The 9,875-nt window shown below is 35.6% G+C and overlaps 1 non-coding gene across 1 annotated transcript; it reads left to right on the top strand.

The window, feature by feature from the left end:
* Positions 1–8,763: 8,763 nt before the first annotated feature.
* LOC118018256 lies at positions 8,764–8,953 on the top strand. Its single transcript, XR_004681344.1, has one exon. It is a non-coding gene; the product is annotated as a U2 spliceosomal RNA (small nuclear RNA).
* Positions 8,954–9,875: the final 922 nt, after the last annotated feature.

Genomic DNA, 9,875 nt, shown 5'->3' with positions numbered 1-9,875 from the left:
TGAAGGGTAAATGTTGCCACCTCAGGATGTATAATGAGAAAGGACCTCATTCTTTCAAAATAATCCAGGGGCATTTGCATCATTTGAGTGTCTACATTCAGGCTAACTTTTGACAATCAGTTCTTTATGGTAAGCTCACTTGATATAATGACATGTTGCTACTGTAAATATAGCAAGGCTGAATTATTTTCACCCATAAGGGACTTGCAGTGGCCTCTGGAGTAGCTGTTGAAAAGTATGGAAGAACATAACTATTAGAACAAGACACTGAGCTGCCCTTTTTTTCAGTGCAAAATGTCAGGTGGACTATACCTTTGGACTTGGCCAGTGATCTGTGAACAGAAGAATTTCATATGGAGCAGATCAAAGGAGATTCCATTCTTAATTAGATTAAAAGAGATCTAACTTGAGGAGGAGGCATAGAAAGGCACCTCTTCAAAACAAATCCCTGCCTAGGAAACTTAGGCAGAAGCTCTTGATTAGATTCACTGATACTTTAATACTCTGTAGGCTTCAAACTTTCTAAGAACACTAAATGTGTATTAAGGTCACTTGCATATTTAATTTAAGCTATTTATTTTTTATTCTCTCATGGCCTCTACAAACACTGCATTATTATTCAACATTGATATATTACTATGTGTCCTCTCAACTGAAACAGAACTAGGTCCTGTCAAAAGAGTGCTCCTTCTGAAACTTCTAGTGCAATTAAGTCAAAAGCTGTGTCTTGCTTCTTGTTTTCTCAGGGGAGTCCAGGACCATCACCTCCCCCTGCTGGTCTCACTATCACCTCTAAGTCAATTCAACCATTATTCCTAGTAGTGTGCTCACTCACCAGCTCCTTCATCTCACTAACTCTTCCTTAAGAATGGAAAATCTATTAGATTTATATCTAATATCACTCCTATTCACATAGTTAAGTAGAAACACATTATCTCTCTCATACACATTCATTTGAGAAATAAAAGGGTGATAACAAAGTGGAATTACTACATTATTGTGCTTGTTTTAATTTTTCATTGAAGACAGTTTTCGAGACACTTATTTTTAGAATATGAGATATTTCTCTTTCTACCAAGTTTTTAGCCATTGGCTCTGGGATATGTTAGACTCCTCCTCCTCACTTCCCTCATCCCTATCGATATTTAAGCCTCCCCCTCCTTTGTTATATGACCCCTTTTTCTTCCTTCCTTTACATGTTTTACTTTACCAACCATGTGTAGACTAAAGGTTCACTCATTTCTTTATTTATTGAACCAAAAAACATCTATTAAGTGATTACTGTTGATTGGCAAGGAATCATGGTACTTTATTGCTTATGGTACATAATAGTACATAATTCCTTTAATCATACCAACAGCTTTCTAATCATTCTCCATGGCTCTACTTCCTCCTGCACCAGAAACCCATTAAAATCCTTTTTATTTTTTTGATTTACAAAATTTCAATGACATACAATGTCCACTGGTTTTGATTTATATTCAAGATATCTAGTATGTGGCTACTACCTACCTATCCAACTTTGACTCCCATGATTGCCAAAAGCACTAAATGTATTAAATCTATGATCATTTCTAGCCAGAGCTATTAGCATGTTATTCCCTATATACATTTTCTATTTTCTCACCTTGGAACAATAAAGTTGTATTTTTAAATCAATTTAAAAAACAGGTTAAAAACAACTTTCTATCTTCACCCAGATTCTTAGTATGTATGATTTGCTTTGGCATTTCTCAGCAAACATGAGGCTATCTGCAGCATTTCCCAAGCAAATCGTTCCTCTTGTTATTTCCTATTTCTTCTTTTTTTTTTTAAGATTTTATTTATTTATTTGACAGAGAGAGACACAGCAAGAGAGGGAACACAAGCAGGGGGAGTGGCAGAGGGAGAAGCAGGCTTCCCGCAGAGCAGGGCACCCAATGCGGGGCTCGACCCCAGGACCCTGGGATCATGACCTGAGCCGAAGGCAGACGCTTAATGACTGAGCCACCCAGGCGCCCCTCCTATTTATTCTTTAAGGCCCAAATTAAACATATAATTAGGATAAACATGCTTTCAATAAAAAGGTATAGTGAAGGAGCTATTTTCTTCCTATAAACACCAATCTAAGTAAAAGAAAGTAGACTGCCCAAACCCTGTCAAGTAATGATTTTTCAACTGCATTGTTTTATTGAAACTTGGATCATAGACTTCTGATGATTCTACAATCCAGACAATCAGGATAACCACCAGCAAGAACCTCAGTTAATCTCTTAATCTCTGAACTGGGTGCAGGTTATTCATTTAATTTCCAATTGCAGGGGTAAATATTATAAGTAAGAGGATATGATACCACATTCTTATTTCTAGGTGTGTGTGTGTGTGTGTGTGCATGCATGCGCATGCACGCATGTTTTTAAAATGCTTTCAGGATGGTTTGCTATCAGTTGTTAAGCGTCTGCCTTCAGCTCAGGTCATGATCCCAGGGTCCTGGGATCAAGCCCTGCATCAGGCTCCTTGCTCAGTGGGGAGCCTGCTTCTCTCTCTCCCACTCCCCCTGCTTGTGTTGCTGCTCTCACTACCTCTCTCTGTCAAATAAATAAAATCTTTAAAAAAAAAAAGGAGATAAATAGAAAAAAAAGAAGAGAAAAAGTGAAGATAGAAGAAGAGAAGGAAAAAAAGAAAGAACAAAGGATGAAGGAAGGAGGGACAGAAGGAAGAAAAATTGAGGCAAAAGGAATATGATAAAAAAGTATGAAACCAGGAAAAAATAAAGTATGAAGCCAGAGTCAGAGTAAGGTTATAGAACAAACCATTTATGATATAAAAAATTAACTTCTTTGTAAGTCAGCAAGTTGGAGCAGAAAGGGTAACCACCCATGTGTAAGGGTTTTATTCAAGGTTATTAGTGCTCTTTAATGAATGACTCTATTTGGAGGCAAATGATTACACCAAATTAAAGGCAAGTATTCAGGTTTCAAAGCTCACCTAGTTCCCTGTGCCAAGATGCTGCTCATCACAGAGAAGAGGTTTCTAAGGCCACAGCACAGCAAACAGCATGAGAAATGGAACTTGGATTTGGTGCCAACACTTGCAAATTTTTTAAGGGTTCCTGCTAATTTGCGGCAGATAGCAAAACAAGTGTGATAGTGTGAAATGACACATGCTAGAGGGATGGGTGGAAGCAGGGAGAGGGGATGTGGAAAATAGTTCTATTTTAAGAGGATGCTTAATTTCATTATGATCAACTGTTAGCCTTTTTCTTACATTACTTTTACTGTACTTTTCCAAGTAAGTAATGCCTAAGTTTCACCCATAAAGCATTGGAGAAGCAAACAGACCATAAAATTCACTCTAATGAAGCCTTCTTACTTGGCTAAGACATCCTAATAGAATAAAAACTTGTAAAACAATATGCACTTGAAATAGTATACAGGCAGCCCAATCCCTGATCTGGTAAAACAAACCATGATGGAGTAGTAGGAGATACAGAGGGAGAGAGGGAGGGAGAGAAAGACAGAAAAGAAAAGCAATCTGATTATTTTACTACCTTCCTTAAAATTCTTTCAACAGCCCTGTGGTCTATAAAGGGAGGCAGTGCTGAGTGACTGCTGAGTAAGATTGGCACTTGTCTTTGGCAACAGACAGTCTGGGTTCAAATCTTGTAAGTCACTGATATTTGGACATATAAGTTATTCCCTTTAAAATTTAGTTTCTTCATAGGTAAAAAAAATATTATATTTACCTCTATATGATTGCTTAACTGAGATCACTTTATGGAGTACTTAGTACAGTGTAAGCCATAAGAAATACTTGAGAAAATCTTGAGTATTATCATTATTATTAGTTGGAACATGGGACTGGTAGATTTGGAAGAGCCTGAGGATTACTCTTTTACTTACAGATGAAGGGACTTGGGCTCAAGGATGTTTCTCAACTTTCTCAGTCACCCAAACAGGAAGATGGTCTTTTGTTCCACAGCCTGTAGCCCTTGTATATGACAAAGGAGAACAGCTTGCTTGAATAGTGTTAAATGGTTCAGCATATTTCCCAGTTGAGATTCCAATATATAGAATTCAGCTTTTAAAAAAGCTTACAATTCAGGTTTCTTATTTCAATGCAAACTCAACAAATGTGCAAGTGTGTGTGTGTGTGTGTGTGTGTGTGTGTGTGTGTGTGAGAGAGAGAGAGAGAGATATTTGAAAGCCATTGTAAAGGGTAACAGAACACTGAAGCTCACACAGAAGGGTGCTCAGGACACCATGAACAATAGGGCATGCTGGTACTATCATTATCCTTCTCCTGAACTGACCATAGTCATTGCATGGAAGGGATGTCAGACTTCACCTGGCCCATTAATTTCATTCCACAAATGATGAAACTGAGAACCAGGGAGATAAAAATCATAGATTTTGTTCTTAAGAGAGAGAAAGTATGAGAGACAGAGAGAGAGAGAGAGAGGAAAATTAGAAGAAAGAAGAGGAAGGATGGAGGAAGGAAGGATACAGAACAGAATAAAGGTTAAAATTTATTCAGCCTTCTTAATAATTTATTCTTAACTTTACTTTATAATATGTATATAATTAAATTACTAACCAAGCAAGGCAGGAACCACCCACAGTTGAACGGTTGTTTGTTTTATGGGGATTTTCTGTTAAAAACAAGACACTTCTCATATTAAAATCAAAATTAACAGGACTGCACAGGCATGAAGATAAGAATGCTCTCCAGACCAGCTGAAAGGTTATTTAGACTTTTTGCTCAACTGAAAAAAACAAGCCTACAATAGAAAAAAACAAAAATGAATGCCAGAGCTATGAGTCTCATGAGATTTCCTATCACTTAAGCCCTGGCATTAATGAGAATGTGAGGCTGTTGCTTCATGAACTGCCAGTGGCTCGTTATTTCCAAGATGAAGACCCACAAAACAGAAGAAGGGAAAGTTTGCTTGGTTAGAATCTCTACTGGAAAATGTTGAACAACAAACACAGTAAGTGGAAAATGCATGGTATATGTTTTAGTTGCTTTTTGTTGCAACATAAACTCTGACATTTATTTTAATATCCTAAAATTCCAATCATTTTTATTCTAATATAAACTTGAAAAGTCAATTGTTGGGCTATAATTTCAACATTTTTCATAGAATACTTTTGCAAATGAGGTAAAGGTGCATAGCTACACAGTAACTAACTGATGAGAGAGGAAAAGGTCTATTTCTCTTACAAATAGCTTTCCCCCCAGTGTAGACATGTAGGGCAACCAAAACTGGCTGAGATTCAAAAAGTTGCTAAGAGGTTCACAGACACACACCTCTGAAGGCTGCTAGCTGCAAATATTCTTAATACCAGCTGCCTGTCACTGGGAATTCTTTTTTTTTTTTTTAATATGACAACATATCATTACAAATCAGTTGAAAAGGGAGACTATTCTAAAAAACCAAATGTATAAATTGTAAAACTGAGGTATACAAAAACATGATAAGATTAGTTATATAAAGGTCAGACATACCCAAGAAATAATTATTTAATGAACTACATGCTCCTTTTTTAGGCCTTATTTCAAAATCTACCGAGGATCTAGAGGGGCAAAAGAATTTTCTCCTTAGCTTCTCCACCTCCATTGTTTTTTATTGTGGTAAAATACACATACAATAAAATTGACCATCTGACCACTTAACTGAAACTACTTGATTGAAATGACTGACACATTAAAAGCAGTACTTTTTAATGTATACAACAACTCAGTAAGTTTGGAGATAAGTATATACCTGTGAAATCATCACCACCATCAAGACCATAAACATATCCATCAGTTTACTCCCAGTCCCTTTATTATTATTTTGTGTATATGTGTGTGTGGCAAGAAGATTTAACATAAGATCTACCCCTTAGCAAATTTTAAGTACACAATACCATTTTAAGTGTCTAATTCAGTGGTATCAAGCACATTCATGTTGTTATACAACCATCCCCATCATCCATCTCCAGAATTTGTTTCATTTCTCAAAAGTGAAACATTAAACCCATTAAATAATAACTCCCCATCTTCCCTACTCCCCAGCCTTGGCAACCACTATTCTACTTTTTGTCTCTATAACTTTGACTTCTCTAAGTACTTCATATAAATTGAATCATACAGTATGTCTTATTGTGACTGGCTTATTCCACTTAGCATAATGTCCTCAAAGTTTGTCCATGTTGTAGCATATGTCAGAATTTCCTTCCTTTTAAGGCCGAATAATATTCCATTATATGTATGTACCACATTTCGTTTATCCATTCATCTGTCCATGCACACTTGGGTTGCTTTCATGTTTTAGCTATCATGGATAATGCTATGAACATAAGCATGCAAAATATCTCTTCAAGACTCTGTTTTTAATACATAAGGGTATAAACCCAGAAGCAGAATTTCTGGATTATACGGTAAATCTATTTTTAACTCTGAGAAACTGCTATAATGTTTCCTATGGCAGCAGGTTATAAATTATCCACATCCTCACCAACACTTGTTTTGCTTTGCTTGATAGTAGTCATCCTATTGGGTGTGAGGTGGTGTCTCACTGTGGTTTTGATTTGCATTTGCTTAATAGTTTGTGATGTTGAGCATCTTTTCATGTGCTTATTGGATATCTGTATATCTTCTTTGGAGAAATGTCTATCAAGTCCTTTGCCCACTTTTGAATTGAGCTATTTGTGTTTTTTTATTGTTGTTGAGTTTTAGGAGTACTCTATATTCTGGATATTAATCCCTTATCAGAAATATGATTTGCAAATATTTTCCCCCATTTCCTTTTCTCTATTGATAGTAGCTTTTGATGCATAAAATTTTTTAATTCTCATGCAGAGCAATTTGTCTATTTTTTCTGTTACCCATGCCTTTGGTGTTATATCTAAGAAATCACTGCCAAATCCAGTGTCATGAAGATTTTGTCCTATGCTTTCTTCTAAGAATTTTATTGTTTGGCAACTTACACGTAGGTCTTTGATTCATTTTGAATTAATTTCTGTATGTAGTGTTAGGTAAGGGTCCAACTTCATTCTTTTGTATGTGGATATCCAGTTCTACCAGTACTATTTGTTGAAAAGACTGTCCTTTCCCTACTGAATAATCTTAGCATTCTTGTCAAAAATCATTTGATCATATATGAGAGGGGTTATTTCTGGGGTCTCTGATCTATTCCATTGACACATATGTCTGCCTTTATGCCAGTTAAATACTATTTTGATTCCCATAGTTTATAGTAAGTTTTGAAATCAGGAAGTGTGACTCCTCCAACTTTGTTCTTTTTCAATATTGTTTTGGCTATTTGAAGTCCCTTGAAGTTCCATATAAACTTCAGGATGGATTATTTAATTTCTGCAAAAAATGCCATTGGGATTTTGATAGTTATTGCATGAATCTGTTGATTACTTTGGGTGGTGCTGACATTTTAACAATTTAATTCTGTCAATTCATGAACATGGGATATCTTTTTTATTTATGTCTTCTTTATTTCAGGAATTCTCTGTAGTTGTTATTGTACAAGCCTTTTCTTCCTTGGTTAATTTCTAAGTGTTTTTGTTATTTTGATGTTATTGTAAATGAAACTGTTTTCATATTCAGTAATCAGAAATCTCCCAGCAAAGAAAATCCCTAGACCTGATGGCTTCACCTAGTAAATTTTGCCAAACATTTAAAGAATAACTAATACCAATCTTTCTTAAAATTTTCCAAAAAATTGAAAAGGGAACACTACCAGTCTCTGAGTCCAGGTTGTCCTGAAACCAGAGCCAAAGACATTACAAGAAAATAAAACTATATACCAATACTGATGCATAATCCTCTGGAAAACCGAATTCAGTAGCATCTTAAAAGGATTATACACCATGACCAGATAGGAATTATTCCTGGAATTCAAGAATGGTTCACCATGAAAATGGATCAATGTAATAAACCACATTGAAAAAATGAAGGAAAAATAGATGCATGATCATCTCAACTGATGCAGATAAAGCATGTGACAAATCCACTACCCTTTCATGATAAAAACACTCAACACAGTTGGAATAGAAGAAATTACCTCAACTTAATAAGGCTATATATAAAAAACCTACAGAAAACATCATGCTCAGTGGTGATGGACTGAAGCTTTTCCTCTAAGATCAGGAAGAAGGTAAAGATACCCATTTTTGCCACTTCTATCAACAGAGTACTGAAATCCTAGCCAGAACGATTTGACAAAGAAACGAAATAAAAAAAAGATCCAAATTGGAAAGGAAGAAGTAAAATCTTCAATGTTTGCAGATGATATGATCTTATATATAAAAAACCCTAAGGACTCCACCCCCCCCAAAAAAAAACCTGTTAGAACTAACAGGTGAATTCAGCAAAGTAGCAAGATATAAAGCCAATACCTCCAAATTTGTTGTATTTCTATATACTAACAGCGAACTATGTGAAAAGGAAATTAGGAAAACAGCTCCTTGGCTTTTTAAGACTTTACATCAAAAATATATTTGTAGAGCTAAAGACAGAAAATAACATACAAAATATGCATTATGAAATTTGAATTTTCATTGAAAAATGTAACTTTCATAATAAGCTTTTAATTCATTTTTTTTTCTTAAAATGGTAAGTATTTTAGATATGTTGGGGTTTATCGACAACTTAAGTCTTCATTTTATGGCTGGAAGTGACTTGCCCAAGTTTTCACAGCTGGGTCTTTATTCATGTTCTATGCACCTGCTCTTCTCCCCATAAAATGCACATACACAACTACATTTAAGTGTAAGTAAAGAATAGATCGCTTCTCGGCCTTTTGGCTAAGATCAAGTGTAGTATCTGTTCTTATCAGTAAGTAAAGAATAGAGAAAAGAGAACTCTAATACACAAACATTTTTTCTCCTTAGCTCTTTCTCTCAGTAGCTCTATAGAAATGGAAAAATAATTGTTTTCTCTGGGCTTGATTTTCCTTATTAGGAGGAAAAAAAATATGGAGGGGACTTTATTAGTGTCACCTTTCCTGCACAGGTTGCCACAGTGGTTTTCCAGGTGTGCTCCCCTATGATGAAGGATTCAAGAGATTACTTCAGGGACTAGAATTGAAAACTGGGGGCTTGGATGTAGGTAGAATTAGGGTGTCATTTGTTATGCAGGTGGAGCCTGGATTGCCCCTTCCTATTTCACATACACTTCATGCAGAGGCTAAGCTTATGTCTGTTATAAATTAATACTTGATTATAAGATTCATTAGAAGTCAGAATTCTGCCACTAATGTTGATTATCATGATGATCCAAAGGACTGGTGCTTTGAAAAGAGGCTTTACAAAATATAAGAGGTATTAATATTATAATTTAATCAGTATTAATTTAATAATAATTATTTAATTCCAATATTAAAAATGTTTCTTAATGAAGTGAATCACAAAGCTGCCACCTCCAAGACATATATTAGCACTGAATCAGCACTGCACATAATCAAAACAGCAGTTTGTGTGGAGAAAGGGGAACCCTCCTACACTGTTGGTGGGAATGCAAACTTGTGTAGCCACTCTGGAAAAGAGTATGGAGGGTCCTCAAAAAGTTGAAAATAGAGCTACCCTATGACCCAGCAATTGCACTACTGGGTATTTACCCCAAAGATATAAATGTAGTGACCCAAAGGGACACCTGCGTCCCAGTGTTTATAGCAGCAATGTCCACAATAGCCAAACTATGGAAAGAGTCAAGATGTCCATCAACAGATGAATGGATAAAGAAGATGTGGTATATATATATATATATATATATATACACACATACACATACACAATGGAATGTTATGCAGCCATCAAAAAAACAAAATTTTGCCATTTGCAACGACGTGGATAAAACTAGAGGGTATTATGCTAAGCAAAATAAGTCAATCAGAGAAA

Source organism: Mirounga leonina, unplaced genomic scaffold, assembly GCF_011800145.1.
Source record: "Mirounga leonina isolate KUSES-001 unplaced genomic scaffold, KU_Mleo_1.0 Mir_170, whole genome shotgun sequence".
Taxonomy (NCBI): domain Eukaryota; kingdom Metazoa; phylum Chordata; class Mammalia; order Carnivora; family Phocidae; genus Mirounga; species Mirounga leonina.
The sequence above is the reverse complement of the archived record's forward strand: the minus strand, read 5'-3'. Positions and strand labels throughout refer to the sequence as shown.